The following is a 19,228-nucleotide window of genomic DNA, read 5'->3' as shown; positions in this document are numbered from 1 at the left end:
GGCGGTGAGTGGCATTTAAAATGCCATGGTGTGAAGTGAAGAATGCAGTATCATCTGCATACATTGCGATGTTGACGAATGGAAGCGATGTAATGTCGTATGTATAAAATGTTGAAGAGGGTTGGACCTTGAGGAACTACGGCTTTCATGAGCCGACGTGTTCGTGTTGAATGCGTGGAACTGACACGTACGCTAAAGGTACGCTGGCTCAAAGAGCTGTGGATGATTCTGTATATATAATGTGGGATTTTGCCTGCTGCCATTTCTTGATCGATGCAGTACTTTTGTATCCATCTCTTGGCACAGGCCAGAACAAAGTGTAGCTTTCACCGAAGTCCCAGTCTCATCCATGGCTGTGACAATATGGAAGCTGATGGGGTATGGGTGATACTGAGTAATGGCACTCAGAGCACGACTAGTGCATCTGAGTGTTATGAAAGGTGTTGCTCATAGGGTCAGTCGTGCTGCAATAGCACTTTCTGATCCAGTGAGGAAAGCAATGGCAAACTACCTCACTCCTCGTCTTGCCTAGTACGCCTCATTTTGGTGCTGCCATTGGTTTTTGCGGTTTCCTTATAACCGCATAACCTTTGATGGTGCTATTTGAGGATCCAACCAGCCTCTGGGCTGATGACCTAACAGACAGACAATGTGGGATTCTAATTGTGTGCAACATGCACAATAGGCCATTATGCCAAAATTTACCAAATGCCTTTGTAAAATCTAAGAATGCTGCAAGAGAGTGATATTTAAACTCGAAACCTTGCGCAATGTGTTCTGTAATACGTAGTAGCTGATGAGTAGTCGAATGCCGTTGACGGAAGACAAACTGATGATCTGAAACGAGAGATATGTCCTCTAAGAAATTATTTAGACGTTTGTGGATGATTTTCTCAAATAATTTGGATAACTTTGGTAATAAACTTATTGGTCGGTAACTCGTTGGTAGTGTCGAGGATTTTCCAGGTTACTGAATTGCAATTATTTCTGCATGTTTCCATGCGTCGGGAAAGTACCCAAGACGAAGAAGTGCATTGAATATAGATGCAAGGAATGATAGTGCTTTTGATGTGAAGTGCTTCAAGGCTATGTTAGGGATGATATCATGCCCAGCAGCTTTCTTGAAGGGCAGGTTCTTGATCAGATTTCGTATTTCTTCGGGTGAGGTAAATTGGATTCTTTCCGGAACTGTAGGGTATAAAGTTGGAATTTCTTCTATTTCACTGATACACTCGTGGTTGATTGGTGGGTTTGAGTGAAGGAAGCTTCAAAACCATCTGCAAGTATATCACATTTTTCAGAATCACTCAAATAATGGGTATCACATGCTTTAAAAGGTGGAATAATCCTTGGTTCATGGAGTATTCGTTTGGTTTCCTTCCAGAGTGTACAATCATCAGGCGATATACCAGAGAGATGATTCTGGCACGGATGCTTAACGATGATTATCTATAGTTGTGCGTACTAATCTGATAAGCTGGTTTAATTTATGATATTGCCAAGGTAGACGCTGAGCCTGCCACAGATGGCGCATTTTATGTTTGGCCTTGATGAGTCGTAAAATTCTGAGAAGAAATGTTGAGTGAAGAGGTGGCTTTTGCTGTCTCCCTTGGGATATAGTAGCTGCTTTACGTGAGGTAGATATAATGGTGGTGAATGGCACTGTCAATAACTCCTCTTTGGTTTTTCATAATAATAATAATAATAATAATAATAATAATAATAATAATAATAATAATAATAATAATAATAATAATAATAATATTTGTTTTATGCCCCATTAACTACTCTTTAACGGTTTTCGGAGACGCCAAGGTGCCGGAATTTAGTCCCGCAGGAGTTCTTTTTACGTGCCAGTAAATCTACCGACACGAGGCTGACGTATTTGAGCACCTTCAAATACCACCGGACTGAGCCAGGATCGAACCTGCCAAGTTGGGGTCACAAGGCCAGCGCCTTAACCGTCCGAGCCCCTCAGCCCGGCTCTTTGGGTTTTGGGGGCATATCTGGTTGAAGACAGGAGTCAAGCTGTTCTTGATAAATGTCCCATTTAATATAACCATGAGAAAATGTGCGAGGTTGTTGAACGAAAGTTTCAGCAGAAAATGATGTAATTACTGGGCAGTGATTCTAGTTCATTTCAGCCTCTGGTCTAAGGTAAAGCGGGAATGCGAAGTTTTAGATTAGGGCTATGTCCAGAATATCCGGCTGTTGATTTAAGTTGGATGGGTAATGAGTCTTCACTTCTGGAGCAGCGACGTGGATGGCATTAAGTTCAGTTGCTGCTAATAGCTGTCTACCATTAGGACTTGTTACACGACAACCCCAAATCTCGTGCTTGCTGCTAAGATCTCCCATTAGTATGGTTTGTAACTGGTCTTGAAACAATCTTATATCTTCTAAGTGGAGTCCAGCTGATGGGGTTTACAGGCTGCTTTGACTGCCAAAGGAGTTCCATTGCTTAATTCGATTTTAACAGCACAAGCTTCTATAGTGGTTAGCTGTGGTAGGAATATTGGATAATGTTTTTAAGTTCTTCCTTTATGATGACTGCCACTCCACCAGAGGCAACAGGAACTTGGCGATCAGTTCTGTAAACGTTGTAACCAGGTATTGTAGAACGTTAATTTTCAACTAGGTGAGTTTCAGAAAAGCATGCTACATTTATATTATGGCGAGGCATGAACTCCAAGAAGGAGGCACGTTTGACCTTCAAACCGTTAGCATTCCACCCTTGAATTGTGAAATGGGAAAACACAGGATTGGAACTAACACCCATTTTTAAGAAGTTCTGACAGTAACTTCATGATAAATGATTTAATTTGGGGGATGAATGGCGCAAGAAAGTCTATAACCCGTTGGACAAGGCTGGAAGACGATTCAGGTTGAGAAGAATTATGCAGTTGATTCTAAGCTGGATATAGTGGAGTTGGCGGAGAATGTTGGGAAATAGGGCGTTGTCATGCTGATGGTTTAGGGGTTTGAACTAGCGAAGGTCGAGATAATGGTAGAGGAAAGTTTGTAGCATTACTAACTGGTGGTGGAGGGGCGATACTGATGGGCTGGGTGCTGGTGAACATCGGTGTTGAAAGAGAAGTAGTTTCACGACTGATCTTGTTTTTCATATTTAGATAGTATGGGCAGCCTTTGTAATTTGCAGCATTTTCTTGGCCGCAGTTGACACACGCTGGAGGTACTTGTCTTGGTTTACTGCATGTTGAATAGTGACGATTATTAGGGCACTTGACGCAGCGTGGACTTAACTTGCAGAAGTTTTTAGTGTGCCCGAACCTTTGGCATCGGGTACACTGGGAGATGTCTTGTGGTTTCGAACGAAGTTCGACCGAAGTAATGGCACGATGAATGTGTGTTAAGTCAAAAATAATTTTTTCATCTTCCGTATTGTCCAATTCAACGGCGCAGAGGGGCATGGGCTGCTTTTCTTTGAAAAGCAGCCGAGTAACTTTACGTATAGGTAAGTTAATCTCTTTTAACTCTGAGTGAAGTTTCGAGCCAGTAACAGAGTATGGGACATTACGAATTATTACTTCAAGTTTTCTGGTTGTAGGGTCCTGGAAGGTATGGAATTGAAGTTCTGATTCTTCTAGAAATTTGGTTACGGAACGATAATCACTGAAAGTGATAGCATTTATTTCGAGAACTTTGCCGCGCTGTTGTATAATCACTGCTGGTTACAGTATTCACGTTCTAATAATTTCCTGATAACTATTTACTTCGTGGAGAAAGATTGGTGGCACGTTAACTTTAGGTATTATTGGGACAACATCGTCGCCTGCAGTGTTATTATCCATATATTCAAGAAGAGCATACTTATTCTGAACGGCTGTAAGATCTACCGTATACTTATTGTTTAATCTTGCAGCTGATACAGTTAACATTTTACTAGGAGTCTGAGAACCATCGTCTTCTTGTAACTGGGGATCGTGAGAAGCAAGAGTTTCGAGCGCACGTATAAGTTCTGCAAGTTTACTTGGTTGTAAAATAGGTCGTGATGGAGTTAAAGACACAGAAGGTTGACAAGTTCTGGACTTACATGAAGTTGTTCCCGTCTTTGTAATTGCTGCTGCTGTTGAGGTGCTAGTTGCTGTAGATGCAAGGAAACATTCACTGAAGGCTGGTTTGTGTTGACTTGTTGAATTGGTTGCGTAGAATCTATGTCCGCTGACGGCAAATAATATGTCAATAAACATTCTTTTAATATAGTTCCCATATCAGGGTTTATCCCATTAGTCATATTGAGAGAAGTGTAAGTTCGTAGCGTGAAAGCACGCGAAGTTTAATTACACAAATACACTTGAAGAACGAACACACAGTACACGTTATGCTACACTGTCAACACAAGCGAGAGGTAAGAGCTCTGAGTGACTTGCTTCGGCTAAAGCTCACTAGCGACTGATTTAAGAGTCTAAACTGATGATAAACCATACGGGCTTTTTCTAAGATCTCGACAAACAAAAGAGAAAGAAGCATGTTGTTCGTACTGTCACCGAGATTTTTATGCCAAAGTCATACTTAGGAGCGAGCGAAGTGACTGATGGTTGGTAAAGCGCCAAGATGGCGGGTTCGATCCTATTTGAAAATGGTAATAGTTAATAGTCTTAATATAAGCCAGCGTCGTGTCAGTAAATTTAGCACCGAGCTCGCTAGCTGCAGTCGCTTAAGTGCGGCCAGTATCCAGTATTCGGGAGACAGTAGGTTCGAACCCCACTGTCGGCAGTCCTGAAGATGGTTTTCCGTGGTTTCCCATTTTCACACCAGGAAAATGCTAGGGCTGTACCTTAATTAAGGCCACGGCCGCTTCCTTCCCATTCCTAGGCCTTTCCTGTCCCATCGTCGCCATAAGACCTACCTGTGTCGGCGCGACGTAAAGCAAGTAGCAAAAAAAAAAAAAAAAAAAAAGTAAATTTAGCGGTATGTAAAAGAGCTCCATCCAGCAGGACAATTCCTAGCATTACGCCCTCACCAGACCTTAAAAATAACTCTTTCTTTTTACGTCGCACCAACACAGATAGCTTTTAAGGCGATGTGGTATAGTAAATGGCTAGGAAGGGGAAGGAAGCGATCATGGCCTTGATTAAGGTACAGCTCCCGCATTTTCTGGTGTGAAACTGGGAAACCACGGAAAACATATTCAGAGCTACGACAGTGCGGTTCGAAATCACCTTCCGAACGCAAGCTCATAGCTACATAAACCAAACCGCGCAACCACTCCTTCGGTTTAAAAATAGTTTGTAGTCCTAAAATAATAATAATAATAATAATAATAATAATAATAATAATAATAATAACAATACCTCGTTGATATGCAGCAGGAAGTGCAACAGTAAGTAGAAGAGACAACAGTTACTTCATTCGATTTACAACTAAGCACATTTGTAATTTTACGTGACCCTTGATATAGTGATCTTAGCCATGGAACCTACAGTTTTACGTAGAAGCTGAATCACAAGACCATAACTTTTCGTTTCAAAATCCCACATGCACTGGCCGTCAATCGAATCACAACCGCCTTGGTGAGAAACCAGAGACAATGCCAATGCTACTAAGCAACCATATCTGTATTTGGAAGAAGAATCTTGTGGTGGAAGACAGGCATCAGTGCTGCACACGCTTCAAGGTGACAATACCTCGGAAACACGTCAACGGAAAACCAAGAAATTATTATCACGGATTACCAAAACCATGCAGGCACCAGTCTCACAAAACAAGTCGAAATAAAATTCTGGAGGTCAAGTCTAGGCACAAACAAACCACATAATTGAAACACATGCACAACGACGAAGTCCGAACGGGCGACATGTAATAATATAAGCTTAACAGGGTCGGTATTAAGAATATTAAAAAACTGATTTCGCTCTGAACTTATTTCCGAATCTATCAGCTGAATGATTTTAAAATCTTTTTGAACACTCTTACCGTAAATGTGTCTCAGAATCCAACATTATCCAGAAATAGCAGCCCACTCACCTGAAACAGAAAGATTTTTATACCATCAGAACATCTGAAGAAGATTTCCTCTCAGTTACAGAAAAGTTTTAAATTGAGATATTAGAAGGGTGAGAGTGTAAAATAGTTTATTTAATTATTTGTAGAACAACACGGCAATTTTTGCATGTTAACATTATAAAATATAAGAGTAATGAATAGCTTGGGTCCGCCTCTGTGGTGTAGTGGTTAGTGTGATTAGCTGCCACCTCTGGAGGACCGGGTTCGATTCCCAGCTCTGCCACGAAATTTGAAAAGTGGTACGAGGGCTGAAACGGAGTCCACTAAACCTCGGGAGGTCAACTGAGTAGAGGGGGGTTCGATTCCCTCCTCAGCCATCCTCGAAGTGGTTTTCCGTGGTTTCCCAATTCTCCTCGAGGCAAATGCCGGAATGGTACCTAACTTAGGCCACGGCCGCTTCCTTCTCTCTTCTTTGCCTATCCCTTCCAATCTTCCCATCCCCACAAGGCCCCTGTTCAGCATAGCAGGTGAGACAGCCTGGGCGGGGTACTGATCCTTCTCCCCAGTTTTATCCCCCCACCCCAAGACACACGCTCGAGTACAATGCTCTTGGGACGGCAGAGGTGGGATCCCTCGCTGATTCCGAGCGAATAACCAACCGTGGAGAGTGAACAGATTACGAAAGAAAGAAAGAAAGAAAGAAAGAAAAATAGCTTGGTTGTCACGCTAGTTTTGTAGACTAATTCAGCTCACCAACCTGGTTAGGCGAATGAGGAAAACAAGGTGGGCAAACTAAAACTGACCCGGAAAATATTTACAATAGACTGGCGCGACAATGACCCCTGATAGTAAACATCACAGAAGATACTGGAAATGGCCTCATCTGAAGAAGAGGATCCAAAAGACCCGACTTCACTTCACTCAGAAACCAATGGCAAAGGTTCGTCTGGACGCTTTAACGCACTCACAGTCCGGCTCCATGGCTAAATGGTTAGCCTTTGGTCACAGGGGTCTTGGGTTTGATTCCCGGCGGGGTCGGAAATTCTAACCATCATTGATTTATATCGCTGGCAAGGGGGCAGGGTATATGTGTCGTCTTCATCATTCCAATCCTCATCACGACGCGCAGGTCACCTACGGGAGTCAAATCAAAAGGCCTGCACCTGGCGAGCCGAACATGTACTCTGACACTCCGGACCACAGTGGGTAATTTCTAGCATCCAGCCGGCCAAAAATAATATTTTCAACCCTTGTCTTTGGCGCGCATTTTCTGTTAGTCGTGTTTATAAGACTCTTGGGTACAGTAATTAAGTATTGAAAAGTCGCACTGTCTGATTATCTAATCTCACCGAAGGCCTAAAATGGCTCTCCTCCGTTAGGACATCAAACTCTAGCGAGGCGAGCGCGCAGTTATTATTATGTGAGGGCTCAGTAAAGACGTCAGAACTAAATATTTCTTTAGCTTGCAATGTGATTATATTAGGTGAAGGTATGTATTTTATATAGTATGTAGCATTTTCTGAAAAGTACTATATTTTTGTCCGAAATATGCACTTAAAATTCAGGTACATGGTGTCCAAGCGCTATCTAATTATACAAATTTGTTTTGGACGAGTTATCTATACTTTAATGAATATAAAACTGTGAATTTTTGCTGCGACCAGGAGCGACCATGAGAGTAATTCATTTTTTTCAGAAGCCATGTACTCTGTAACCCGGAGTTCGGTTTTCGAGCTGTTGAGGAACAGCAGGGAATGTAAGCAGAACGATGATATTGCGAATGTTGTAATTGAACATTTAGGCTTTGAGGATTGTTTCGAGGATATATCCAAGTCAATAAAGAAATCTGTCAGTATTTTTGTGCTAAAATTCGATCACGCTGGACAAAATATAGTAGGAAAAGGGACAAATTGCTGAAGTACAATAAAAGTTGGTTCGAGCAGAGAATGAGCCTTGCAGAAGGACGTGCATCACAACAATGTCAGGATGAGCCTGCCATTAGCCTTCTATAGCTCATTCCATGTTAAGAAAACAGTATTGCTCTTATGTCAACAGGGTTGCCTTATCGAACGGCTCCGCTCAACGCCATCACGGGAAAACGGCGGCACATAAATTTGTGAAATTCGGTATGTAAGTTCAAGACAAAAGGCTGAAGAAACTAAGCTACAAATTACTTTTATGAACTGAAGGGGGCGTGGGGTTTACAGGGGCCACTTTTGGTTTGTACAGAATCAGAGGTAAACTACGGCACATAAGAAACCTCAGCACTGAAATATAAGGCAAATTGCGAGAGAAAATAGACAAATAATGTTATGGACTTGAGGGGTGGGTGATGTATTTAATTGCATTTAATAAATTTATCTAGACAATAAAAGCTAGAAAACAGACGCAGTAAATAAATACTGCAGATGACTACAAATATCACAGTATTAATGTTAAAGAAATAGATCACATACGTAGGTGTTGTAAACAAGGTTAGGTTTACAAAAAAACACAACTTCTTTATTTGCTTCACATGTAAAATTACAATATTTACACTAACAAAACTGAAAGTTATCTCGAAGCAAAATGAACTATGAATTGGGAGAAAGAGTCTGTCTTTGTACACTATATACACGTTGGAATATTCATGTTCACTACTATTTCGAAAAGATAGTCCTTGTGACATGAAAAGTTCTTGATAGTCGAAAACTATCAGAACCACTGACGTAAATATCTCAGAGAGTCCTTCCTTGTTGAAGTGTCTGAGTTCATTAACGTAAGTTCAATGATTGAAGAGTTCCTACTTAGCGAAACTAAGTTGATAATGGGAGCTTGCATTAGCTAGGGAATGATAGTGGCATATAATGGTAAGACTGGACATGGACAGCGGAACAGACAAGAGGAGCGGTGACCCGAGGTGAGACCTCTTACTGCCAGAAATTCAGTCCACCTGGCCGAAGCACATTTTCAAGAGGAGTAGCCTCCGTGCTCGACGTAGGGTGTATTCTGGAGCTGGACACCGGGGTCAGTGGGCGTCTGGACAGGCTAGGAGCTCCTTTTTATAGCAGACACGACGTTCCAGGCACGCGCACTGAGGGCTGCGCACCGAGGCTCGAAGAATAACACACTGGCACGCGTGTAGCTGGCTGGCGGATCGAGAAGGGCGCGACGGACATACAACACCCTCCCCTCCTAAATACGCCGGTACGGCGTGAAACGGCGGCGGCGCTGGCGGCGGCTGCGATGCTGGGCCGGAGCTGCTGATGTCTCTGTTGTATTGTCCGGAGCTGAGACTGGGCGGAGGGGCGATGCCTCGTCCTGAAAGGAACCCATGGTTATTAAATGGTCTAAAGCTCGTTCAGCAATATATTTATCTGGCTTAGCAATAGAATCAAGAGCTGGACATGGGCGGTAGCGCAGACGTATCTGGTCTTGATGGCGGCAGATACGTTTCTCCGTAGTCTGTATCTCGTAGAGACGATGACCCAACGATCGGCAGATGACTCCAGGTATCCAGAGGGGGTTTGACTTGAATGTCCTGGTGTATACCTTGTCGTTGACAGAACTTCGTTGGTGAGGTCTGAGGCTGGGCCGGAAGAGGCTGCAACAGAGAAAGTAAAGTTCTGTGAGGTCGTCCATGGAGCTTCTGTGCAGGAGTGATATTATCAGCGCCGGGCAGAGTTCTGTAGTTGCTTAAGAGTTGGAGCAATGCTTGGTCTTTAGTTAAGCCTGAAGAGACAGCTTTTTTCATACTTCTCTTAAATGTTTGTACAAAGCGTTCAGCTTCACCATTAGATTGAGGGTGAAAAGGCGGTGCTAGGATATGACGAATGCCATTATATGTACAAAAGTTCCTAAAAGCAGTACCTGTAAATTGAGGTCCGTTGTCCGAAATGAGTACTTGAGGTAAGCCTTCTGTAGTAAATATTTTCTGAAGAGCACGAATGGTAGCTTCTGTCGTAGTAGTCGAATGCATATCCACTACATATGGAAAGTGCGATAGTGAATCGATGACTATTAACCACATGGAACTGAGGAAAGGACCGGCGAAATCGATGTGAACTCGTTCCCATGGAGTAGTAGCAGGAGGCCATGAAGCTAGATCCGAAGACGGGGCGTTCTGATTCAATTGACATTGTTCACAATGACGGATGAGCTTTTCGATGGCGGCATCAATACCGGGCCAGTAGCAGTGTTGACGTGCTAGTTGCTTTGTTCTGGATATACCCCAATGGCTTTGGTGTAATAATTCGAGAACTTGTTTCTGTAGGCTAAGTGGGATAACCACTCGGAAGATGGTGCCTGTTTCTAGGAGTACGACTCCAGCACGAGTCGTGAGACGATACTGCATACGATGATAAGGTGCAAGGTGGGCAGGAAGCTTGCTCTGAAGAGGCCAACCGTTGCGGATGTAAGTACGCACAGTAGCAAGTGTACTGTCCCTATCCGTAGCTTTAGCTATGCAGGCAGCATCAATAGGAAAACTGGATACAGTATCTTCAAGTTCTATGTCCAACTGAAGACATTCAGATTCTTGAGAATCGAAGGCAGTATCAGGACCAACTGGTAAGCGTGAGAGGGCATCAGCATTACAATGCTGGGATGTGGCTCGATAGACAATCTGATAGGAATAATCAGAAAGGAACATGGACCATCTTTGAAGCTTTCTGAGGGAATTCTCAGGGATCTTATTACCAGGATGGAATAAGTGTACGAGAGGCTTATGATGAGTAATGATCAGGAAATGGTTGCCATAGAGATATTCATTGAAACGGCGAATACCAAAGATGATGGCTAAAGCTTCTTTCTCTATCTGGGAGTATCGACGTTGATGGTCATTAAGTGTTTTCGAAGCGAAGGCGATGGGGCGTTCCTGTCCATGACGATCCTTCTGTGAGAGAACGGCACCGACAACGTAGTCTGAAGCGGCAGTAGCGAGCGTGACGATCTTGTCGGGCTGAAAATGAGTGAGTTGTATAGCTTGAATTAAGGCGTTGTTGATGGTTTTCCATGCCTGTTGGCATTGCGGAGTCCACTGAAATTTAACACCTTTTTTACGTAGAGCGTTTAATGGAGCTGCCACTGTAGCGAAGCGGGGAATGAACTTATTATAGTAGTTCGCTTTGCCTATGAATGACTGGAGCTGCTTGAGGTTCTGCGGTGCCGGCATGTTTACGATAGCGGAGACATTCTGTGCACTAGGGCGAATTCCAGTCTTATCAAGTATATGGCCTAGGTAGTGAACTTGAGGCTGAAAGAATGTACATTTAGCGAGATTCGCTCGTAGGCCATTGTCTTTTAATTTCTGGAGAAGGAGGCGTAGATTGGTTAGATGTTCCTGATGATCCTTTCCAGTAACAATAATATCATCCAGGTAGTTAGCACAACCGGGAATGGAGGCGGTGAGTTGAGCTAAATAGCGCTGAAAAATAGCCGCTGAGGATGAAACACCGAATGGGAGCCGCTGGAGCTGGAGCAGTCCGATAGGAGTGTTGAGTGTGAGAAATTTCTTAGATTCTTCGTCTAAAAGTAGCTGGAGATATGCTTCTTTAAGATCAACTCGAGAGAAGAATTGTCCACCAGAGAGACGACGGAATAAGTCTTCTGGACGTGGAATAGGAAAGATATCTGTGTCGATTTGTGCGTTGACGGTAGATCGAAAATCTCCACAAAGTCGAACATTACCATCAGGTTTCTTGATGACCACTAGTGGAGTAGCCCATTGACTAGAAGTAACTGGGACCACAATTCTAGTTTGGATCCATCTGTCTAATTCTTTCGTGACCTGGTCTTGAAGTGCTAGGGGTACTGGACGTGCTTTGAGGAAGCGAGGCTTAGCTCCGGATTTCAGCTGTATGTGAGCTGTATAGTCTTTCGCAGTTCCAAGGTGAGAGTCGAAGACTTCAGGAAACTGCTGTAGGAGAGCGGTAACGTCGGAAGTAGGATGCAATGTAGATACGACGTTAATGTTGTCATGTATCTGGAAACCAAATAAGTTAAATAGATCCATGCCCATAATGTTGGATGCAGTGTAGTTGTTAACTACGAGAAGAGGAATGGCCTTCTGAATTCCTTTATAACTAGCCTGAAGCTTGATTTGACCTTTAATGTCAATTTTCATTTGTTAAATGTCACGAGCTGGATATCAGCTGGAGAGCATGAAGGTGAACCTAAGTCGTGGTATGTAGCCAGGTTAATAATAGAGACAGGTGATCCAGTGTCTAATTGAAAATCGACAGATCGATCAGAGAAGGAGAGAGGAACGATGATCTTGTGAGAATTCTTTGTGGGAAGAATAAGATTGATCTGATCAACTTCCATGTCTTGGCGGGGCTGTATATGCTTCCGGCGCGCTGCAGGAGTCTTAGCAGAGCGGAGCGAACTCTGACATACAGTCTTAATGTGTCCAAGTTTATTACATCGTTCACAAGTGGCTTTGAAAAAACGACAGTCACGACGTTCATGATGCTTGAAACAGCCTCGGCAGGAAGGCAGGAGTTTCGAGTTGCTTTTAGAAGTGGGCTTCCTTGGAGAATTACGAGAGGGAACCGTGCGCGAATGCTTGGTAGAGAGCGCCTTGTCTGCGCGGTGCACTGTAGCAGAGGACTTGCGGGCCTGAGTCGAGACTTGAGCAACTTCATGTGGAGAAGCTATGGCTGCGGCAGTCTTGGTAGTAAGCTCATAAACCGTAGCAATACGCTGGACGTCTTCTAAAGAAGGGTTACTCTTCTTGACAGCGTCAAAACGTATTTTGTCCTCAGGAGTATGTAAAATTACCATGTCCCGAATGAGAGAATCAGTGTAGGGTGAACCACAACCGTCCTTGGAGCATATGAACTGGCAGGGTTTAGCTAGACCACGCAATTCAGTTATCCATTCAGTATGTGTCTGATGGGGTTGCTTTCTGCTCTGAAAAAATTTATAGCGAGCAGCCACTATGTGAGGGGCTTTGGCATAGTGTTCAGTAAGACGGGCCAAGAGCTGTGCGAATGGTACTTCAGATAGGTTTTCTTCTGGACTTAATTTACGTAGTAATTCACACGTAGCATTGCCAACCGAACTAAGAAATAGTGCACGGCGGCGTTGATCATCTGTAACAGAATGACAGATGAAATGCTGTTGTAAGCGGGCTAAATAAACTGACCATTCTTCCTTAGCCGGATCAAAAGCAGAGAACGGAGGAATGGCTGATGGCTGTGTAGAGACAGAAATAGCTTGAATAGCCTGAATTAATGCTGCCTGTTGTTGTTGCATAAACTGTTGTTGTTGCTGCTGTAAGGCCTGGAATACTGTAGCAAGTTGCTCAGCTGTAGCCATTGCGCGATACGTGCAAGAAAGAGCAAGTATAGCTGTGTGTCAGAACTGGGTGTAGGCGAGACCTTGACCGGTATAGCTGGGAGTGAGAGAGAGAGAGAGAGAGAGCAAGCAAACACGCTGGAGCGTGCCACACAGGTGGAGCGCACGACAGAGAGCTGTGGAATGTCGGCTGACGTTCCGTAGTGTGAAGAAGTCTAATAGCTTCACTTGAGAAAAGCGAACTGCTGTGATAGGCCGTACTGGTGCCAATGTGGAAGGATGATAGTTACGTAGTATAATGTCACTGTGCCCATGAGTGGACAATATCCCGCAAGAGTTTGTTGGTCTGATGCGAATGAGTTGATAACCGAATGGACACAGGTTTGCACTTTGGTTCGACTGAGTGGGCGACACACTGAGCACTGATTGACTTCGTCGCCAATGTATAAGTGTCTGAGGGCACGGAGTTTGCTGTACCTCGGTGTGAAGGAGTGGATGACGTGCTGTTTCTCGTCACCACTGAGTGTCGATTGGAGCAGATGAATGGCAAGTTTGTTATCCCGTCGCCACAGAGTTGGCGACTGGGGCCGATGAATTGTAGTTTTTTGTTTTTACCACGTCGCCACAGAGTTGTGTTGTAAACAAGGTTAGGTTTACAAAAAAACACAACTTCTTTATTTGCTTCACATGTAAAATTACAATATTTACACTAACAAAACTGAAAGTTATCTCGAAGCAAAATGAACTATGAATTGGGAGAAAGAGTCTGTCTTTGTACACTATATACACGTTGGAATATTCATGTTCACTACTATTTCGAAAAGATAGTCCTTGTGACATGAAAAGTTCTTGATAGTCGAAAACTATCAGAACCACTGACGTAAATATCTCAGAGAGTCCTTCCTTGTTGAAGTGTCTGAGTTCATTAACGTAAGTTCAATGATTGAAGAGTTCCTACTTAGCGAAACTAAGTTGATAATGGGAGCTTGCATTAGCTAGGGAATGATAGTGGCATATAATGGTAAGACTGGACATGGACAGCGGAACAGACAAGAGGAGCGGTGACCCGAGGTGAGACCTCTTACTGCCAGAAATTCAGTCCACCTGGCCGAAGCACATTTTCAAGAGGAGTAGCCTCCGTGCTCGACGTAGGGTGTATTCTGGAGCTGGACACCGGGGTCAGTGGGCGTCTGGACAGGCTAGGAGCTCCTTTTAATAGCACACACGACGTTCCAGGCACGCGCACTGAGGGCTGCGCGTCGAGGCTCGAAGAATAACACACTGGCACGCGTGTAGCTGGCTGGCGGATCGAGAAGGGCGCGACGGACATACAACAGTAGGCTTATCGCATAACTCTCATTCAACACAATGCATTTACGCACTGACTTAAAGCCTAAAATACACACGCAATAAATAAATGAATACTGTAGATGACTTCACTACAGAAGTTCAGGGAGGAAACTCGTCTCTTGGTTGATATCCGAAGCAAAGTGTTGGCAATACCAATGATGGAAACCGCTAGAAGATTCTTCAGAGAGGCTTCCACTTCTGCGGACATTACTGGAGTAGATATAAATTTTATAAACCATGCACGTGCCATCGTAGAAACTCTCGTGTGGGTATGCTATTGATAAAGTGACATTTGGCATGTACGCAAAGGAAAATATACAATTGTATTTAAAAAATACAAATCGTACTACATGCCCGTAACTTTGCACAAACTCTTGGGTCATGGCACTGTATTATACCTATTGGACACCTCTCCGAGGAAGCTCAGGAGACCAGGAATAAACATAATAGGAAACCTTCCAGAAAGACACAAATACTGACCTTTTCCATAGGCTGCTTATATCATCGGACCCTTATATTACCTGCTTAGGGAAATCAAGGAGGAGGAAGTTGATTCCGCTTTCACGAGAAGTGCTCAACTTATTGTCTGAGCCTCCTGTATCTGGTTCTGCCGAAGGAGATAATGAAAGTGACGATAGCGATTCTGATGTAACTGCATCTAATTAATAAATTGTTTGGCAAGTACATGCATTCCTGTATCGGTTTTTAAACATTCTAAACAGCATGCCCCACTATTAACATCCATTTAATTTCTTAAAATGCCTTTGCTGGCTAGATGTAGTGTTTACAGTGCGCTATGTCTTCTGGTATGGGCTATATCACATTTTTTACTTTCATCGACCTGTCTCAGTCTCATCCCTGGCTTTGACAATATGAAAGTGACTGAGGTATGAGTGATGCTAGTAATACCATTCCTTACGCAGCCAGTCCCTGTTATGAATGGTGTGAAAATATCGCTCATAGGGTCGGTTGGTGCATGCATTTCAGTGGGCTTGGCAGACTGATATGTAATAGCAACGGCTGGCTCGGTGAGGAAAGCAACGGGAAACTACCTCACTCCTCATTTCCCTAGTACGGCTCTTCAGTGACGCCTAGGCTATTTATGACAGCTGTTGGCGGAGCTGCAGAGGATCAAACCAGCCTTCGGGCTGATTACCCGACATACATACATAATTTCTTAAAGCTATAACGAAAAATGATTAAAAATACAAAGATGACTAATTCTATTCCTAGTGTAGTAATTTGTTCTTTGTACTTGATTGACCACACAGTTAATTATCTCCAATAATAGCAGTTACATACTAAGTTTTATGTAAATCGGTCCATTAGTTTCCGAGATACGATTTTTGGCCGGCTAGATTCCTAAAATTACGCACTGTGCGGACACTAAAAGCCATACGCTATTTCACTTAACGCACGCACAACAGTAAAATGGCAACGATACAGTCGCAGGTGCTTTTTGCTAATGTTTCGACAACGGTCTCTTAATTCCCACTTGCACAGATAAACGGCGTTGAGATTTCGTCCGTCTTCGTCCCAGGCTTTCCTTCACTCGAGCAATGCCTCTCTAATGTTCGAACTTTCCGGATAGCTACGGTTTTTATTCGCTACAGAGCCCGTTTCACGCCATTTCACTACTAAGTTTCGCATTGCCGAATTTGTTGGAGGTTCTGCCAAAACATTTCCAGTCAACCCTTGCGCAAACAGTTCAGCACAGAATTTCCACGAATCGTGATTTGCGTAACACTCGACAATGAACACGCACTGTTTTATCGTGAGCATTACATTCAACTGGTCACTAAACACGCCTGCTCCTCTCACTCACACGCAGGTAATGACACAGCGACGTACTCCGGAGATGCGCACATGCAAACATGTGACAGCAACCGATTGGTGCATCGAAATCACAGTTTCCAGCATTTCCTGTGATGAGCAGTTCATTAACAAGGGTGAATTCCACGTCAGTCTTATAAGTATTTTCTGGGCAATTTTATTTTTCCCATCCTGTAGAACAAAACCAATCATTAACACCAACGTCTCAGTTGCACAGTCCACCTTCATTACTTATAAGTGAAGTTTCACGTAAGGAGCACTAGCGGCGATTAGGGGGGGGGGGGGGAGGAGGCGAGGAAAGGTGAAGTCCCCCCCCTCCACATTTTGGAGAAAATATTGCAATCTTATTCCATCTGAACCGACTGAAACTAAGAATTATAGGAATATTTTTACAAGCACTGTTTCCTTATCAACTAATTATTTCCCTTATTTTCTTTAATTATTAACAACATTATTAGCGGAAATAATCATAGAATATCGTTCGTCCCGATTCGTATAACGTCACTAGTGGAGACTTTGCATGTACTGTGAGGAAGGGTAGCAGGGGTATAATTTTTTCCTAAGGTCATGGACACTGAGGTATGATTCAGCCGCTTACCGCGCGCAGTCTCTGTGGTGTGTGTTAGTTTCACAGTGTATAGACAAATACTAAATGATTTTAACTGTATAAACACGCACTACTTCTTTTTAATGGTAATAAATGTGTAATATTCTTCCTTTCGCGAACGTTGTATTGTATAGTATTGATCAAGATCTCAAAAAAATATTATTACCACACTTAAATTGCTAAGCTGCCAATCTTTCTCTGCGTCGAAGTTCCCTCAGAGAGCATTAAAAATCTTAACCATTTTGTAGCTATTTTCCTTCAGTTTTGAATAATAATGACAATGTTGTCGGCTTTACGCCCCACTAACTACTGTTCGGTTTTCTGAGACGCCGAGGTGCCGGAATTTAGTCCCGCAGGAGTTCTTTTTACGTGCCAGTAAATCTACCGACACGAGGCTGTCGTATTTTAGCACCTTCAAATACCACCGGACTGAGCCAGGATCGAACCTGCCATGTTGGGGTTAGAATGCCAGCGCCTTAACCGTCTGAGCCACTCAGGCCGGCAAGAAGTTGAGGTCAGAACGCCAGACACTCAGCCCGTCTTCACTTTTGATGTATAACCTCAAACCCAGGTACTCTTTGTTGTCTATACAAATATGTTTTTGCCCCCGCACTTTAAATTCCCAATCTCCGCTACTCGTAAGGAGAATGAGACAACGTGTTCAAGTGCCTGCTGTACTGTGTGTGTGTGTGTGTGTGTGTGTGTGTGTGTGTGTGTGTGTGTGTGTGAAGTCAGAGTGTTGTAGTATTTGATTGCTCAATAACTACAGGATACAGATTACGTAATCGTTTATAGGGGCACAGTTTATGTAATAATTTTATCAGGGTACAGACTAAGTGATCATTTCTCTAGGATGTACACTACATTTCAGCAAGATGCAGATTATGTACTATCTGCGCACTTTTTAGCGATAGATTTACACCCTAGTGCTGAAGCAGTCGACCTCGGCAATTTTCGAGATTCGTACTGGCAATCTTTGAAACACAAACTATGCACCGCTGTGCGACGTCTGGCGTACACTTTACGTACTAGTACTGTTGGTATTTACACAGCAAAGCCAAACTATATAAATCACTCTAGGAATAAGATTCGCATCGAGAAATGTTACATGATGTTATATAATGTGTGTGTGTGGCACAGTTGTTGGCTTAAAATAATTCATATCGATCGATCATATTATCGATTCAATTCAGATTTCATTTCCATTCCGTTGGCAGTACTAACGGAACCGGAAGTGCTCCCTCCTTACTCCTCAAACCCGTACACAAATCTATCGCTAAAAAGTGCGCAGATAGTAGTAATTTTAGCACATACAGGTTATGTGATCATTTCAGCAGGACTTTTCAATAAGTAGACTGACTTTACGTTCAAAGAAGAGCACGATAAATCAGTCTCCAGAAAGAATAAGCTGAATATTGCGGGATGCGGGATTCAAATCCTAAGGCAACTGCGGGTTTTCAAATACAGAAGTATCCCAACACTGACCTCAGAAAAATACTGGTAAACGCACGGCACTGACAGGGAACAAACGTCGTGTATTCAATTTTGGCTCTTTAGTCTAGTCGAGGTAGGAGTGGCAATAATAGCAAATTCTAGGTCTCTGCCAATTCCGCTGAAAGCAGCGCAAGCGTTACGAACCGCCGAATATCTATGGTCACTTATCTATTTCACGGGTTCCAAAACGTCTCAAACCTCAACGCCCTTCACACGACGCATTTCCGTGCGACGCCACAATATAGCCTGCAATTTATTTCTGCCCACACCCTAGTGGGGTTACAGGTGCTAACTACGTCGTTCATATGGGCTCGGATTTGTTTTACTGCCAGATGCCCTTTCTGACCTCCGTTTACATATAGGGATGCATTCAACCATTGTTTCTCTGGTGGTTGGTAGTGTTGTGCGGTGTGGTGTGGTGTGTATATACAATATTAAGAGGCAGAGGAATAAAATAATTTTTTTTTTTTTTAACCTGGCTTTTGATGTAATATCCCTCTATGTCACTTTTCCCCTTACACATGAAATAGTCAAACTCTTATAGCTGCATTGCCCTGGACCAGGTCCCGTAGTTTTAAAACTCCTCATCCAGAATTTCACCAACAACCTTGAATTTACAGTCTTCATTCAGTTAGCAGCCGACCACCTCTGTGATTTATTGGTCACAGAAAAAGACCCTGAAACAGATTCACAATAGTT

This window comes from Anabrus simplex, chromosome 1 (genome assembly GCF_040414725.1).
Source record: "Anabrus simplex isolate iqAnaSimp1 chromosome 1, ASM4041472v1, whole genome shotgun sequence".
Classification (NCBI taxonomy): Eukaryota; Metazoa; Arthropoda; class Insecta; order Orthoptera; family Tettigoniidae; genus Anabrus; species Anabrus simplex.
This window is presented reverse-complemented; position numbering follows the sequence as displayed.